Genomic DNA, 19,433 nt, shown 5'->3' with positions numbered 1-19,433 from the left:
CTAAGAACCTCTGAGTTCGGAATCTCAGATAGTATGTCTTTGAGCTCTTCACATCCACATAGCTGATGGCAGCATCTGCCCATGAACATGTGGCCTTCCATGGCCAGAGAGAAGGGTCAGGGCCGGAGAGGGTGCACCAGGGACCTGGACACACACAGCCCATTCTCCACTGGACGGACATGCCTCACCACCAACTCCCACCTCATTCGTATTCTCAGCCCTTACAAGTTCCTCTTCTGTCTTAATCAGCTCTGATCTGCTTTTAGCAGACAATAATAGGAATAAAGAGCAGCATAGATTTTTGGCATGTGTGCGCTTTTTTCCCCCCTTAATCTTCTCTCAAAAAAAAAAAAAAAAGTCTTCTCTCTTTTATAGGCTTATATTGTTTCAGAAAAGTAAAAAAAAAAAAAAGGCAGGAAGAACTGTGACCATAACAGACATCTCCTTATAGCAAAGCTGCATATTTCATTATCGGCAGGACCAATCTTAATTTACAACAGACATTGCTGGGCTTGCATTTTATGTTAAAATAATGGAAATGCTTCCTTATGAAACTTATAATGAAAAATATAAATAGTATATCTTTTAATGATTAGCACTGACTAATTCTACTGGTGCTGAGTAGCATGTGCTGAAGAGATGGATTATCTCCGAAACATAATTTTACGAAGCACTGCTATGTAATTTGTTAAAGCATTTAGTAATAAGTATGTCTAATAAAATATGAAAAAAATATTTAGAAAATGAACCATAATTTTAATATAATTTTAATTAATGGGAGTGCAATTGCAGTGGTTTAAATTACATTCCCAGTGGTAAGAAGCCTTTCAAACCTAATTTGTAAGCCAAGATGGTGGCTCTAATGACTGGCAGCAAAGTTTCTTCAACAGATTTCATGGGGCATGATCCAAAGATAATAGGTTCTCAGCCCAATGACAATCCAATTACAATGCCAATCAAAGCCAACTTCATGCACTCTAATTATCAGATTTAGCTGTCAGCTCAAATACAAACATAACACTTTTATTTAAATAAAAATTTAATTTAGGGGGGAAAAAAGACGACTTCATGTGTGATTTATTGAGACTGCCAGAGCAATCTAACTTATTTCCCTGGTAATATAATAAAATCAGTCTTGTATTTAAAAAAATAATAATAAAGGAAACTTCTTCTCCCCCACCCAATCTCCTATATCTGCTATGTGATATTATTTAAGAGTTAATTTAAGCAAAAAAGCATAACCTAACATGGCAGCAGATATTTGCCAACTAGAAGTAGGTTAAATAGAGTATCAAGGTTTCAGTGAGACAAAATTCCAAGTGAATAAATGACAAAACCTAATCCGTTTTTACTGCTCATTAGGAGAAATCGTGTTTCAACTGAAATCCACTTGCGTGCACGCGTGTGTGCTCAGCTGTGTTTAGTCGCTAAGTCGTGTCTGACTTTTTGTGACCCCATGGACTGTAGCCCACCAGGCTCCGCTATCCATGGGATTATCCTAGCGAGAGTACTGGCATGGTTTGCTATTTCTTTCTCCAGGGGGTCTTCCCAACCCTTTGGATTGAAGACAAGGGATAGAACCCTAGTCTCCTATGTCTCCTGCATTGGCAGGCATATTCTTCACCACTGAGCCACCTGGGAAGCCCTTTTATAAGATAGATTTGCATAAAATTAAGACATGCCTGGGGGTCTTTGAGAGGAAGGCAAGGTTATAATATGAGGAGTGTAGTACTGGTGAGGTGCAGGGGATCACAGAGAAACTTCACCTCCACAAGCTCTGATCTAAGTCCCCAATTACAGACGGAAGGGTCTCAAAACCCTCCTCTGGGACCTCCCTTGTTCAGCTAGAAGACGCTCTGTAAGGTCACACTCCGGGATACATCTGTTCATACTAACACTCCCCCAGGACTCTGTCCCCTTCTCATCCTTACTCCTGAGGCCAAGTCTACCCTAAATGTCGAGCTCCTCACTTCTTAAATTCTTCTCCTTTAAAAGACACTTAAAATGTCCACACCTACCACATAGTATTAAATAAGATTCACAGCAGGCTAAAACAAAAAGTTAATTTATTTCATCTTACATACTTGGAGTTGAGAGTCACTTGAATTACACATGTAAATAGATGCAAACGTATGCAAATCAGGGTTTCTCCATATAAACTGAGTGGGGGGAAAAAAACCTTATAGTATTAGTAATATTCTGGGATTTTGTGGTGTTTTAAAATAAATTATTTCCTTCCTTCACTTCCAAATGTAAGTAGCTATCTCAGTCTTGACCGAATGAAACCAAAAGTTTCCAGACTTTAAAGAATAATTTTTTGTTTTTAAAGATTGAACCAGATTTTAGTCAGATTGAGATCATGCTATATTTCAATTTTAATCATAACATCTTAAATACAACTCTCCCAGGAAAAACTAAAACTTTCTTAATAGAGGACAAAGGAGTTCTCCAAATAGATCTTAGCTTTAGGTCTGACAATAAAATAATTAAAAGTGCTTCTGAGAGCAGGAAGGGTAATAATACACTGCAGAAAGGTGAAGGTGACAGACAAAAAAAAAGAAAACCAGAGCTCTTGGTTATTATTTTCAATAATAGTAACATATATTTAGGTATTTTTGCATGCATTATCTCACTCTACTTCCAAAATCAATCCTCAGGCTTGTCGCAATTGATTTTGTTCTCACCGAAATGTCTTGAGGCAGTAAAAACAGTCTTATCCCCTGTTCGGCTATGGCTTCTTGAGTTCTAGTCCTGGTGTGTAACATCTTTCTTTGCATAGAGAACATATGATTCTAGCCACCTCCTGGATAATTGCACCGAGAATGAAGACACCTCACCCTTACATGTCTGGGTCACACACAATTATTCCCCATTAAACCTGTCCTTTGGGAGTACCTTTTACTTCATGGCAACTGTTGTCTCACTTGGCAGACAGAACATCAAGTCATACTCAAAACCTCTCTCTTTCGCAATTGTACCTTTGACTTAACAGGCACCAAGTTATTTGCAGATACCTTAAAAAAATCAGACCCAATCTTTCACAGTAACAGAGGGAGAATCAGCCCTAGTGAAGGCTATCTGGAACTCATAGCCTCCCATTCGTACCCTGAGACTCACCCTCCCTTGGGAAACTCATGCTAATTACTGTTACCAAGAACAGGAGCCCCCATGGAGTGGTTTAGCCCAACATGGAAACAACTTTTTCTCCCATTCCTCAAAGCCCAGCTGAGACAAAATTCCACTAAGCAAAGATAATAGAAAGGAAATAAACGCAAGAATAGCAAGCAACTGGATAGTCTAATGTATGCAATACAGATCAGTCAATTTTAGCATGGAGTCCTCTGGGAATGACTGAGCCTTCCTAGCTCCCAAATTGCAGCCAATTTGGGGTGGGAAGGACCCTTCCCATCCCTGAAAAGTGGCCAAAAATCCCCAGCACAGTGGTCTCAAATAAAGGGCTGACCTGAAAGAATGAGATCTGAGAGAGACTTGTCTTCTTCTAGCTGGGTGCAATTCTTCCTATGAACTTCATCTCCCTACGTGAGGACCTCAACTTCCCGAATGTCTGTTAGGGAGACCACTGCAGCCTCCCACACTGACAGAGTCCTGAGATTACCTTACAGTCTCAAAAGAACTCAGCAGTCAAAATCCAGCACTATAAATCTAACACAGGATTTGTACATATGTGGTGGCAGGAGGTCTGTTCTTCATCCAAGTCCAGTATTTTCAAAATATCTCTCAACTCTGTCCTTTTCTCACTACCAATCCTCCTAAAGTCAGTCATTTCTATTTTCTTTCATAATAATGTCTATGAAGTTTTTTAAAACGATAAATTGTAATTCATGTTCATTTTAAAAAATCTGCAAAGACATAGAGAATGGTCTTATAGACACAGTGAGGGAAGGAGCGGGGATGAATTGTGAGAGTAGCAAGACATATATACACCACCATGCGCGAAATAGACAATGGGAAGCTGCTTTATAGCACACGGAGCTCAGCTTGGTGCTCTGTGATGACTGGCCTGGTTGGGGCAGGGGATGGGGTAGGGGGAGGTGGGAGGGAGGCTTCCAACGGAGGGGATATATGTATACTTGTAGTCGATTCATGTGGTTGTACAGCAGAAACCAACACAATACTATAAAGCAATTATCCTTCAATTAAATTAAAAAAAATCTGTAAAATAATCTGAAACCCAAAGACAAAACCAGAAGTCATCCATATTCCTGTGCTCTCCACCATGTCTTATCTGAATGCACACAGTGGTCCATTGATTCTTCCAGATTCCAACTTCTCCCCACTACCATGCAGCCACAATATTGCCTCTGCCTTACATTCACTTCACATGCATTGCTGCTGCTGTTGCTAAGTCGTTTCAGTCATGTCTGACTCTGTGCGACCCCATAGATGGCAGCCCAACAGACTCCCCTGTCCTGGGATTCTCCAGGCAAGAACACTGGAGTGGGTTGCCATTTCCTTCTCCAATGCATGAAAGTAAAAAGTGAAAGTGAAGTTGCTTAGACATGTCCAACTCTTAGCAACCCCATGGACTGCAGCCTACCAGGCTCCTCCATCCATGGGATTCTCCAGGCAAGAACACTGGAGTGGGTTGCCATTTCCCTCTCCAATGCATGAAAGTGAAAAGTGAAAGTGAAGTCGCTCAGTCATGTCTGACTCTTTGCGACCTCCTGGACTGCAGCCCACCAGGCTCCTCTGTCCATGGGATTTTCCAGGTAAGAGTACTGGAGTGGGGTGCCATTGCCTTCTCCGTCACATGCATTGAGCATAGCTTAATTCAGCAAGATCTTTTACTGATTACCTCACTTTGCTGCAAAAGATTCAGATCTCTTCACAGAGGTCACAGTTATTTTACTCCCCTGCTTGAAAAACCTCTGGCTCCCTCACTGCCTTTGGAACACATTCCAAGCACCTTGGAACAACAGCTCAGCTCCTTTTCAACGGACACTGTCAGCTGAATTGCCCAACCCATGAGCTGCCCATCCTCATGCCTCTGTCCATCTTGTCATCTGGCCACAGCACATCCACTGCAATGTTTCCAGGCACGTCTCTGCTCTCACAAACACTATTTCCTTTACCTGGATCCCCATCTCCTACACAGACACACACACCACCAGCAGCACCATCACCACACAATTTCCACTCTGGAAAGATAGTGAGCGCCCAAGAAATATATGTTAAATAAAACAAATAAAATATCACATTATCCTGGGCTCACTTGAGATGAAAAAATTTAGATATGTACAAAGCACTCAAAAGTTAAAATGACCCTTTGAGGAAGATAGGTAAGGTTGGAACATGTTCTTTACAAGTTATATGCACAAAGATTTTTTTTATCATCAAGTACAACAACAGGTGAAGTGCCTCTTGGAAGACACAGGGTGGAAGGGATGTCATGGTCTCTTGTTTGGAAGAGCTAGTTGGAAGAAATTCCATAATTATGCCAATTTATTTACCTGGAGAGGTTGGGATTTCAGAAACTTATGGCCTAAACAGAATGCTTTTGGCAGATGGTACTAGGAGGCTATGCCTTGCAAAAATGAAAGCTGTCTGGAAAAGTGGAGGTAAAACTGGTATTCTGAGTTGAATAAGCAAGGATGCCCATAAAGACCAGGGAGGAGAGACTGAGGCATGAATGGGCTTGGAGATTGTTCAAAGAACCTGCCATTTTAAGACTTTCTGCAGTTGATAGGAATATCTTAAATGTCCTACTATGAAAAAAATAAGTTTTTTCATTCATTATTAAGTCCTGCAGTTGCACAACTGTCTTAAAGTGATCCAACACTTGGTTCACATCTCCTTCACTATGTCTTTGGCTTTGCTCTGGCCCTTCACTCCTGATGCACTCTCTCCTCCTCAAGGTACTCCATCCTCAGCTCTGTAGTCTCTGTAGGAAGCTCACCCTCTGTTTCAGCTTCTGGCTGGAACCTCCCCTCATCCCCCCTGGCTTGGCACTGCCAACATAGACTCCTGCGGAACATTTGGGATTCTGATATTCTTGACTTGGTGCCAGGCCCTCTGTTTCACTCTACTACATGGGCTGGTGGAGATATTCCAAAGCTATTCCTACCTTCACCGTCCCATAGACATGGATGGGTCAATGGAAAACTTTAAGGAAAAGTTTGAAAACCTGTCTTAATATGAAGTACATGTCTGGGAGGATATGAGCATACTTATCATGTAATTACTTTCAAAAACAGATTTTAGGAAGGAGAAATTAATGATTTTTAGGTGGACAACATCACTGATTAAGGATGATATGTTCTACATTTGTTCATAACCTAACTTTCCTCCCACCAAAGAGAAGGATCCCACTAACTTCACCACTGCTCTGACCTCATCCCTTTCTCTCTCCTTTCTAGGTCTTCACACCATCACTACTCATTGCTCGTCTTTAGCAGTTCTCCTGGCTCCTTTTCCTCCTTCTACAAATAAGCATAAAACTACCAGATTCTTTAAAATAAGCAAACAATCCTGCCCTTTCGTGAGCACAGTTTTTTTTTTCTCTCCTCTGTCCATGGGATTCTCCAGGCAAGAATATTGGAGTGGGTAGCCATTCCCTTTTCCGGGGGATCTACCTGACCCAGAGACTGAACCAAGGTCTCCTGCATTGCAGGCAGATTCTTTACTGTCTGAGTCATTTGGGGGCAGAGGGTGCTTAACGAAGAGTAGTTTATAATAATTTTTTCCCTATCTTTTTCATGTATCAAAACTTTCGTTTCTGTCCTTCCTCAAAAGTCCATGGAATATAGAGTCACTATCACTTTTCTAAGGGAACCACATTTCCACTTGCCTACCAGGAAACTGATTGATTATCCTCTGAAAATTAGTATGTTAAATAATAGTGTTAGCCTTGTCTATACCTTCAGATTGTAAATATGATAGTAATATCCTCATCTTACAGACTGTGGAGATCATTGTGTTAATACAATCTAGCCCAAAGCACAGACATCAGTCCTGTTCCCAATGTGCTTACTGCAAGCCCTTGGACTATCAGTTGCTTCCTCCAGCTTCTGTAGCCTAAATGACTGGACAATTTATATGAATAGTTTCTGAATAGTGCATTGGTTTTCTTAGAGGTGGCTGAGTCCCTTTGTTCTAACAGATTTTTAATAAAAAAGAATCCACTGCTTCCACTTGGGGACTAGACTATACATCCCATGTCTATCACCACTGACTTCTCCAAAATGATCAAGTCAAGCCCCCATGCATCTCTACTACCAGTGATAGGCATACCTCTGCTTCTATGGCTGGATTCATTTTCATTCTGTATTTCCTCATTCATGGCAGCCTTAGAGCTCAGGTGGTTCCATTCCACTAGCCCTTTGTCTAGTATGGCTTGGCTCCCTCTTTCTGTTGATTGTGAAAGTTGCTCAGTCATGTGTGACTCTTTGCGACCCCATGGACTATACGGTCCATGCAATTATCCAGGCCAGAATACTGGAGTGTGTAGCCTTTCCCTTCTCCAGGGGATCTTCCCAACCCAGGGATTGAACAAAGGTCTCCCGCACTGCAGGCAGACTCTTTACCAGCTGAGCCACAAGGGAAGCCCTTCTATTGATTGCTGAGGTCCAAGAACACTTTCAACAATGGCAGCATCTGAACTGTGCTATATACAAGCTACCTCATTGCATTTTCTTTCCAAAGCAAATTATCCTGATCTCCCTGTCTCTGTTTATGAGAGTTGGCTCAAAATGGAGTCAGCTTCCCATTTCTTTCCCTCCATATTTCCAGCCTGTTTTCAAGTTTACAGACTCCCTCATCACATTCAACCTTTCTCTTTCCTACATTTTCACTTTCCCTAAAGTTGGGGGTCCACATTACCTTGCAGGCTATTGGCAAAGACCCTTCCTGGACACCTCCCACCAACTCCAACTTTTTTCCTGTTCTGCTTCCAATCTTTCCAAAGCATAGTTCTCATCACATCTATCTCATATTTAATAACTTTTAGAGGTAGCCTATTCTCACCCATTTAGAAAAAAATTAATATGCCTGGTATTTGAAATCTTTCCCAAATACTCCAAACATATTTCATGCTCAGTTCATACAGTGCTGGTAACCAACCTTTCCCTAACCTGCTTCCCTTTCCCATCTCTGTGCCTCTGTTTGTACTGTTATCTCTGCCTGGAGTATCCTCATCTCCATTAATAAAACTACTGCCTATCCTTCCAGGTGCTTTATATGAAATCTCTCTAGATTTTCTTAAGCAAAAGTGATTACTCCTGCTTTTAAACTCCCGTAACATCTGATTTATCCCTCTCCTACAGCTCTTAGAATTCTTCCTGCATCCTATCTCTTTACATCCTAGTTTTATCCATCATGAAGGGCTTTAATCTCCCTTAGGGTAGATAAGGTAGGCAAAATTATAAAATGATTCCTGGTGACTGGAATACATACAGCTCCAAGTTATTCAATCAAGCATTAATCTAAGTACTGCTGTGAAGATTTTGCAAATGGAATTAAGGCCCCAAATCAGTTGACATTAAGATAGATTATCCGGGTGGGCATGAAATAATCATCTGAGCCCTTTAAAGGCACAAAACTTTCTTCATTAGAAAGGAAAGTCAGAATGTCCAGGTACACAGGGAATTTGAGACCTGAGAAATTCTCATTGCTGGTTTTAAGACAGAGGGGGCTACATGGCAAGGAAGGCAGGAAGTGTCTAGGAATCATGAGCAGCCTTCAGTAAAAAAGTCAGAGAGAATATAGGGACCTCAGTCCTGCAACCACAAAGAACTGAATTCTACCAAGAATGACCTGGAAGTGGGTTCTTTCCCAGAGCTCCTGTACAGAAATATGACCTAGCTGACAGCTTGATTTTACCGTAGTGAAACTCTGAGCAGAGAACCTAGCCACAGTGTGCTAAACTTCTGACCTACAAAAGCTAATGAGTGAGTGTTGATTTAAGCTCTAATGCATTTGTGGTAATTTATAAAACAGCAATAAAAACTAATACAGCAGGCATACTATCTTACTCATGTTATTATATCCAACAATGCTAAGCTGAGTGAGTTGTACAGTAGATTGTAGCAACAAATATTTACCTTTCAACTGCAAAATATATATATATACTTGAGATATAATCTCATCAGAAAGAACAAACAGGCTTAGTAAAAGGCAAAAAGATGAAGTCTTTTTGCCTTTTACTAAGGAGAATTTGGGGAGAAGGAAATGGCAACCCACTCCAGTACTCTTGCCTGGAAACTACCACGAATGGAGGAGCCTGGTGGGCTACAGTCCATGGCGTCACTAAGGGTCGGACATGACTGAGCAACTTCACTTTCACTTATCACTTTCATGCATTGGAGAAGGAAATGGCAACCCACTCCAGTGTTCTTGCCTGGAGAATCCCAAGGACAGGGGAGGCTGGTGGGCTGCTGTCTATGGGGTCGCACAGAGTCGGACACGACTGAAGCAACTTAGCAGCAGCAGCAGCAAGAAGAATTTGGGAAATTCTTAATTTATCAATTCTGATAAGGCCACCTTGGAGTACATTTTGAAATTCTTGAACGTAAGTCCCTAGAATAAACTCAGTTCTGAAAATCTGTCTTGTTTTTTCAAAAGAAATTTATTTTAAGAAATACACAATTTTGGCCATTTGCTGAAAAACACTCCTGGTGACATTACTGAACTGGCACCTCATTCTATATACTTATGACTACAGTGAAGGTCCTTGCCATCTGCATTTCCAAACCTAGAACTTCAGCTTTTAAATAAAATGACTAATTCTTCCCTTCAACATGACCACTCTCTTCCTGCTCATTTCTTAAAATGGTTTTTCTCTCTTTTGATCTCAAAATGTGACCAGACTTGAACACTGTTGACATTTAAACATCATATTAATCTTCTTTTTTTTTACTTTCAAGTGAAATGCTACATCTAAAGCTCCTTTCTCTACACCTGCTACAGACTCTGAGGAGGAGGAAGCAGCTGCCCAGCACACACAGAGGGAGACCCACCTTCACAGCCAAGTTCTCCATCTGAAGAGTCCCAAGGGTCCCGGTGTGTCACTTAAATTCAGCTTTCTCATTGGCTCCCAACACTGACCCCTCAGAGCTGCTGTCATGTTCTAATGAGAAACGAAGAACAAAAGGCCTTGAAGAGTGTAGTGGGCACAGCACTATGATTATCCAAAGGGAATCCTGCCCTTCCCATTGGCCTGTATACTCTAGTAATACTTTTCAATGAAACTATGGCAAGATTCATAGGCAGCCAACATGTACATTGGCCCATCCATAACTCTTGCCTCGGTACAGTCAGACTATTATTTACCCAATAAACCATAACTGCAGTGGAGGCCCAATAATTCAGCATCTGAGAGGGATCTGCTGCAGACGAAGTTACTACGGTCCATCAGATCAAAAATTCACTTTTAAAGAAGTGTTCAAATACAGATGTACACAATGGGCTGAAACTATTACAGACTATTTTGCCAAATAATACACATTTTCAAAATTACTGTAGTGCTTATCATACACCTCACTGTGTGCTTATCCCACACATAGAAGGGCTTTTTTCTTAAATGAAAGAAAATAAAAGGGGGGAAAAAAAGGACATAAACCACCATTTCAAAATATAAAGATTATATTACAAATGAAGAGAAGCCCCAAAATCTAAAAGGTAAAGACAGGTATTTCTGTCTAATTCATATTGTATAGGTTGTTTTTATTATTATTACCTTTTTTTTTTTTTTAACCCAAGTCTCACCAGCTGAAAAGACACCGTCATCCTTCACTCTCAATATTCTGCATGTTTTCTGTTTGTGTTATTTTAAAAGGTCTGAACAAAGAGCTTGCTGTATTGCAGGCAATTTGGAAAACCACTAAAATTACAATAGACATGACTATCTTTGCTTCTTGCAGTTTCGCTCCACGGAAAGAAATGAAGGCATCCCTCTTTGATGTCTGTTTGTCTTGTTTTTGTAATCCCTCCTGCACATGGTGTGTGCATACAGAATGACAGAGGCTCAGGTTCATGAGAATCATGAGAAAATGACTCAAAATTCTTAACGTTAAAAGGCTTGATTAGGATAAACAGTTCAAATTTCCTAAGATGCAAATAATTGCAATTTGTCAAAAGTTTATTTGTATTAATTAAAGTTTTCCATTTAGGGGTAGGAGAGTATGCACTAAAAATGAAACTTCCACTCTACAACCAAGTAACCCCTGGAAATGCCCATATAATGGTTTTGTGCGTGTGTATTTCTCACCTCCTTCACCAAGTTGTTCCCTCTCTTTTCTTCCTCTCCATCTCACACTCTCTCTCCCTCCCGCTCCTTTTTCTTTTTCCTTGTCTCTTTCTCTCCATCCCTCCCCTCATCTCTCTGTCATTCCCCCTCTTTCTCTTATACACATAGAGAAACCAGTAGACTAATAGGAGTGCCCCTAACTTTTTCTGTTTGTTTTGATTCAGGAGACCAAAAGGCATTGTGTAGCCTATCCCCATCCATTTTAGGATTTTTCAAAGAATGTCTTCATATATTTTTCTTAGTATTTTATGAAAGAACCAAAATCAGAACCTGCTTTTTCACTCCTTCTTTCCCCTTTTATCAGGATCAGTATATTTTTTTTCCCTGCCTAGAAATGATCCCTTCAAAAAGTCAGCAAAATATTTTGGCTGTCTTCAGCAGTGCTTTGGGCTTCTCTGTTACAAATTGTATAAACATTTTCCAGACAGGGGAATTTGAAGGGTTTAAATTATTTTTTTTTTAATGATGTCTGTATTCTAGCACATTCACATTTGCAAAAGGAAGATGGAGACAAGGAAAGCTACCACAGAACATAATATGTCTGGAATCAGAGGACTATTGAGCACTATGCAAATCTGAGAAGGGAAAATATCTTCCTCATACATTATCTACAGCAAGGATTCTGAGTTTCCCAGGCTGATGAAACAAATGCTCTCGCTGGATGTAGTCTGTCATTCATATTGAGCTCACATATTTTACTTCCTGAAACCAAACAAATACTGATAAACTACTTCAGTGAGCCTTTAATCAAAATTTCGGCAGCACGCAGTTGGCAACAGAAAGATCGGTCTGTGGAGCCTGAAACCCTTTCATCATCAAATATACAGAAATAATAATTATATTTATCGGTTTGGTTCAGGCTGCACACCAAGATTTAGCCTTGCCCTAAGGACAGAGAAATCATCAGGCATTTGTCATCTCTAAAGGAAAAAAAAAATCCTTAATAACTGAGAGGTTAAATGGTTCTCAATAGTTGTGGGGACTGAGAAAAAGGTAATAAAAATAATACATTACTTTTAACATTTTCCCCTTGTAATGCCATAACAAGCTGTGTTGTGTACTAACCAATTAGCACCTCCGATAATAACCCTGAAAGCACCAGTTAAGCATCTAGCCTGACCAGTGAAATTTTTTTGAGGAGGGAAGAATCTGTCCCATGATTCTTTTCATCCTTTCAGGAGCTGTGTGTCTATGTAAACATATTTCAATACAACTTATTCCCCAAATAGTTGAATATCTGATCAAATGAATAAAGGAGTCAAGTTTGAAACATATTTTATGGTGGCAATAATGTATCTTAATTTGGAGTCTACAAAAGCAAAAACAGACCAGAGCTTAGTGAACTGCAGTTACTTGGTTCTGAGTCCAGGAAGCTAGAGTGAAGGAATGGGGTGAATGAGTCAGAAGAAGAGGGAAAGAAAAGTCAGGGTGAGTTTTGAGCTGATTATCACTGTGGGCACCTGAGGCTTATTCCCTTTGCGACCCCTAAGGAACTGGGAAGAAATGAAACTCAGAACTGTTCCTCTGCAGGATTAGAAGGTGGGGCATCTATCCTCTGAGCCAGTTCACAGCTGAGTCGCCCTGACCCAGGAGCTCTGGGTCCCATGTTTCATGGCTCCACCTTAAACTAAGGCTTGGGAGAAAACTCTGCAGTAGAGAAGCTGAGGGCAGCTGGCGGTAGGAAGCCAAATGCAAGCACAAGGATTGCTTACTGGGGCTGAGGGCAGCAAGGAAATGAGGATGGGGGCACCTACATAGTTCTTGCTGTAGAATCACTTAAAGAGATCATTTTAGGTTCCTCTCAAAAACTAAGTTTAAGCTATCAAGCCATGAAAAGACATGGAGGAAACGTAAATGTGTATTACTAAGTGAAAGAAGCTAATCTTAAATGGCCACATACTCTATGATTCCAATTACATGATATTCTGGAAAAGGCAAAACTATGGAGACAGTAAAAGGATCAGAGGCTGTCAGCGGATGCGGGAGGTGGTAGGTCAGGGAAAGTGAATAGGGGAAAATTCACTGTATGATATTATAATGTCCAGTTAGAACTGGACATAGAACAACAGACTGGTTCCAAATTGGAAAGGAGTAAGTCAAGGCTGTATATTGTCACCCTGTTTATTTAACCTATATGCAGAGTACTCATGAGAAACACTGGGCTGGATAAAGCACAACCTGGAATCAAGATTGTTGGGAGAAATATCAATAACCTCAGATATGCAGATGACACCACCCTTATGGCAGAAAGTGAAGAAGAACTAAAGAGCTTCTTGATGATGATGGTGAAAGAGGAGCCTGAAAAAGTTGGCTTAAAGCTCAACATTCAGAAAACTAAGATCATGGCCTCTGGTCCCATCACTTCATAACAAATAGATGGGGAAGCAATGGAAACAGTGACAGACTTTATTTGGGGGGGCTCCAAAATTACTGCAGATGGTGACTGCAGCAATGAAATTAAAAAACGCTTACTCCTTGGAAGAAAAGTTATGATTAACCTAGACAGTATATTAAAAAGCAAAGACATCACTTTGCCAACAAAGGTCCGTCTAGTCAAGGCTATGGTTTTTCTAGTAGTCATGTATGGATGTGAGAACTGAACTATAAAGACAGCTGAGTGCTGAAGTATTGATACTTTTGAACTGTGGTGTTGGAAGACTCTTGAGAGTCCCTTGGACTGCAAGGAGATCCAACCAGTCCATCCTAAAGGAAATCAGTCCTGAATATTCACTGGAAAGACTGATGCTGAAGCTGAAACTCCAATCCTTTTGCCACCTGAGGCGAAGAACTGACTCACTGGAAAAGACCCTGATGCTGGGAAAGATTGAAGGTGGGAGGAGAAGGGGATGACAGAGGGTGAGACGGATGGATGGCATCACTGACTCGATGGACATGAGTTTGAGTAAACTCCGGGAGTTGGTGATGGACAGGGAAGACTGGCGTGCAGCAGTCCCTGGGGTCACAAAGAGTCAGACACGACTGAATGACTGAACTGATATTATAATGACAGATATGTCATTTTACATTCGCCCCAATCCATAGAATGTACACCAAAAGTGAACTGTAATGTAAGCTATGGACTTTAGGTTACTATGATGTGTCAGTGTATCAATAGGTTCATCATTTGTAACAAGTGCATCAATCACACTAGTAGGAGATGTTGATTTCCAGTTGGGGGGCAGGGGGACAGGGGGCCCTGTGCATGGTAGGCAGGGAGTACATGGGAAATCTCTGTACCTTCTCAACTTCACTATGAACCTAAAGTGCTCTTGAAAAATAAAAAAATAAAGTCTTAATTTTAAAAAGTAAATGTAAGAGCACTGAGTACAGTAATTAACAGTAAATATATAAATATAGTAAAGCACAGTAAAGATTATTTATGTGGGATTACCTTTGCAAAACACATATATTCAGAGGAAGTCTTTATTATGCCCCACTCCACGTGCCTCAAGACAAATACCACCGCTCTCCTTTCCTAATTTTCCCTCTCATGTCTTCTTTGTCCTATTTTTCTTCTTACTTTCTTCGTACCTCAATATTGTTTCTTTCTCCTCGATTCCATAAAGTGCCACTAGAGCAGTTTTGGGTCATTTGATTATTAGAATATGAGCTAATAAAAAAGCAAGCAGATCTGTCTTACTTGCCACATTTAATATTGGAAAAACATCTGAAAAAATCTTTTTTGGTCCATTTATAGAGAGAGAGGAAGGGGGGAAGGAAGGAAACGAGAAAAGGAGAAAGAAAGGAAGAAGAAGGAGGGAGGGAAGAAGGGAAAGAAGGTAGGAAGAATGGAAGGAAAGATGGGAGGGAGGGAGGAAGGAGGCAATGAAGGAAGGGGTCTTTGAGACCTTCTTTGCAATGTTTCCTGGTTCAGTTATGGTGTATCCTCTAATCCCATCACTTTGGGATATATTAATATTTGCCTATTTTGACACTTTCCCTGGCCAAACACTCCCACCAGCTTCATTATAGTTACTGAACCTAGCAGTCATCATGGTCTCCTGTTAGAACTTACTACATTATCTACGGTTGCCACATCTCTCATTTAAGAGGACACACACCTGCTTTAACTACAGAGCCCTTGAGAGATAACAAGATATAAGTAACATGACCAGATGAGAGTCAATTGCTGAAATTGTTTCCTGATAAAATGTATTTAGCTCCAGAGGCTAAAGCTCACTAACTCATTCCTATACAGCATCAAGATGTCAACAGGCACATGACTCCTGGGAATAATTGAAATGCCTCTCTTCATTGAAAAACTGCCCATACAGGAAACAAAGCCCACAAGACATGGCAGTAGATGTGCAGAGTCATTTCTGGCTTGCTCTGTCATCGGCAGAGAATGTGAACATGGGAAAACTGCAGCAGACTCTGCCAGGGTAGATATTATCCCACATTTCTGTCTCCTCTCAGCGAATATCATCTTGTGGACCTAACTACCACCCTTGGGATTTAGCCCTCAGTTTTTTTTTTTTATGTCTTTGTTAATTTATTTTTTATATAACCTTGAAAAGACTAACAAAAATGTGTTTCATTGGTTTTCAACCTGCAGCCTTTTATTAATGGGTGAAAGGTTGAGTGACATTACACACGGACCATGAACTATAGCAGAGCATTCAAGGCCTTTCCCAACTCTACGTCATCTCATCTCTAGAAGACTCCTGTCATTTAGCAGGTCTGATTGTCACCAGCCTATCTCACTATAAGAGTCAGGCTAGGACTCAGCGTTTGAGCCAAAAGACTTTATTTCACGCTCACACAAAGTCTGGTGCAGTTTCTAACACCTTTCCAAAGCAGCGACCAGCACAAAGTGACTCGGAGATACAAGTGGCTTCCATCTGAGGTTTCTCCATCCTAACCAGGGGCCTCCAGAATTACTCTAATGGGGCAAAGAGAACTGGAGGGTCACATACTGACTCCCAAATGCATTGCTTATAACAGCGGACCCAACCTTTGGGCACCAGGTACCGGTTTTGTGGAAGACAATTTTTCCACAGATGGCAGGGGGGATGGTTTCAGGATGACTCAAGCACATTACATCTATTGTGTGCTTTATTTCTATTATTATTACATCAGCTCCACCTCAGATTATCAGGCTTTAGATCTCGAAGTTTGGGAACCCCTGGACTAAAAGAAAAACAGGTCGGCTCATAGCCCACAGGCCAGAATTAGTAATGCTGCATTGCTAGTTGGGAAAGGCCTGGGATATAAAGAGGAGCTCTCAGATACTCAGGAGACAGTAAATGTCTTTGCTACACTTATTAATACATTCTTCACACCCACAGCAAAGTAATATTCCTCAAAAACTATTTTTATCCTATTCTTTTCTCTATAAAAAGCTTAGGAAGATTTTCACAGCACCTGGCATTTTTAGATGACTTAACATTTAGTCATTTTTTTCCAATGTGTTTAAGTCTTCAAGAGGCCATAATTAAAATGATATTTTTGAAAGAGGTAATAGCGTGGTCATGATTAAGATTCTGCAGTTTTGGCATAAGGTCAAAGTTCTGGAAAGAAAAAGATCATAAGATCGAGGAGAGCAGAGCCTACGTCTGTCTTCTCAGTCACTGACTTTTCATCATTATCACCTATTACAGTATCAGGAAATATTTTTAAAATCTAATTGTACCATGTAAGTAAGTTCCCCTGCAGCTAGTTCTAGCTCCTAAAGCAAACCCAACCTCCTTTCCACTAGCAGTGACCTTCTTAGGTGTCCTCTTCTGCTTCTCTCTGACTGACTCCCACATACACAATTGCAAGTATAACAATGATGAACACAACTTGGATTTGCAACTTACAAGGCATTTCCACAAATACTATTTGTGAGCCATTAACTCTTCTATAAGATAAGCCAAGTAGGTATAATTATTCTGCTTTACAGATGAAGAAGCAGAATGTCAGAAACATTAAATATTTCATGCTTCTTCAGACTTTCAGTCCAGGGTTCTTTTCACCATCCCCATATTCATAAGCATGTGGGCCGACATGCTCTCGCCTCTATGCTGTTCATAGCTTTGCTCTAGTCTGCTCCCCTCCACCCTGCCTGCCGTGTTTCCTTTTTCCTTCCTCCAAGACCTGGCTCCCATGCTCTCTCTTCCAGAATATCCCTGTGACTACACCAGAACATTCCCCCACCAATTCTGTTTGTATGTATGATCTATAGCAGGATCGTCCTCTGAGTATGCTCCAAGTCTTCTCCCTAATCAGACTGGAAACTTTTATGGGGGAAAAACTGTATCTTCCAACCATTTTCTTTGGCCCTAAGTATCTAGCGGTGTTCTTACTGCATGGTTGCTGACCATTATACTTTGAAGCAAGAAGAAAACATCTGAGTATCACCCATGCTTCTTGTATAACCCAAACTCTGAATGGTACATGGAGCTGACTTTGTTGACAGACTCGAATATCAATATCGTACTGCTATGATAGAATTTAAAGGCATCCTTATTTTAGATAGAATGCTTTGTTTATGAATTCAAAGATTCTTATGAAGAATTAAATACCTATTTTCACTCCAAGGAATATTCCATAAAGATAGAATAAATGGGACAAGAATGATTAGCAAATCTTTTAATAACTAACTGAAAATAGAAAAAGCAAACTGCAAGATTCAACGATTGTCAATTCAGTCCAGCATACTCTTTCTCACAATAAGACTTGCAGAGGGAGGGACGAGAGATAATTTTATAGAAGGGAGCAGGGATCCCTCATGGTATCAGCCTCAAATCAGTGAATATAATTACATTTATTTTGAAGCTATTTTTCTTTACTTTAGGCACTAGGTTTTATATAATAACTACCTATTATGCAAAGCAGCACTTATATTTATTTGTATAAAGCCTGCCTATAGCCCAAGCATCCTGAAAATTGTTAAAGTTTATCTCCCCTGTATTTTAGGTAATCCAGATCCTAACAAGCCTTGTCCTCCAGATTCCAAATTAGTCCTCTTTTGTCTTAGATAGTGAGATTACAAAAAGTCTTTAGTATTGCTAAAGTGAGTCAGGTTTCTTTTTCCAAAGTACATGTGCTAAATATTTTAAAAATTAATTGCCTCATATATGAAACAGGCTTGCTCAATTACAATTGCAACAGTGAGACACAGACCCAAACAAAATACTATTCCTCTAAGTTGCCAGTGGGATTCGGTGGGTGGTGAGGAAAACACATGACATTCTAGTTAAAGAGGGTAGTTGTAATTCTCCATGCTTATCACCAACATCTTCAAATCACACACTTCCGCAGTTCAGCATTCTCTTGGCTTATACTCATAATTCTTTTTAACTTTAACAGAATGGGCCAGCTAGTGAGTGGGGAATGAGATAAAGATGTGGGTAAGGTTTCTAAGGGTATGAGTCAGATATGTATTTAGATATGCAGAAAGAGAATTTCACATTGGGATCAAGAAAAGGGTAACATACTGGCTTATTTCCTCCCCTGCAAAGAAAACTTGAAATGTTAAGACAAAGTAGGCCACAGTGAAGTTTAAAGTGTAGATGTTTCCAAATTATTCAGGGCATTTATGCTAATTGTACTGACAAAGAGTCTATGATTATTTTGGTTCCCTCGCTAAGAATATTAAAAGATCTGGGCTGACATAAAGAAGTATGTAAAAGTGAAGTTTTATTACAGATTTCAAATTTGTTAAAGAGTGATTCATGATAGATTACTTTATTGAAGCATGTAGTAAGTTTAATTACAAATCTTTTCAAATCTTCCCTCCCCCACCATGTTTTACTCAATAAAGAAAAGGAAGAAGGTATGGTTTATTTTCAAAGGGGAGGCAAAAATTATTCATGGGAATATGACAAAAACTAATAATCCCGAGAAGTTTAAAATTTTTAGAAAGAAAAGGAAAGAAAAAACCAGCAAAATATGGCTGGAACTGATGGTGTATGATTACACCAAGCACTTTTTTTGTTGAGGCAGGAAAAAGATTTATGTTCCACTGGAAAAGAATGTGTGTAGTGTGAATGATACTGAAATGTAACTGAACAGAGGCTGATGTGGAAGATAAGGGGGCAAACGCTCACAGAGTTAATATGCTGGGTCACAGACATATAGAAGGAAGAATGTTAAAGCCTCTGCATGGGTCCTGGCATGATTACAGATGGTTTTTTCATAAGTTTACACTTTACTTTTCCACTCTACATATCTGTTTAGCTTTAAA

Source organism: Budorcas taxicolor, chromosome 11, assembly GCF_023091745.1.
Source record: "Budorcas taxicolor isolate Tak-1 chromosome 11, Takin1.1, whole genome shotgun sequence".
NCBI classification, from domain to species: domain Eukaryota; kingdom Metazoa; phylum Chordata; class Mammalia; order Artiodactyla; family Bovidae; genus Budorcas; species Budorcas taxicolor.
The sequence above is the reverse complement of the archived record's forward strand: the minus strand, read 5'-3'. Positions refer to the sequence as shown.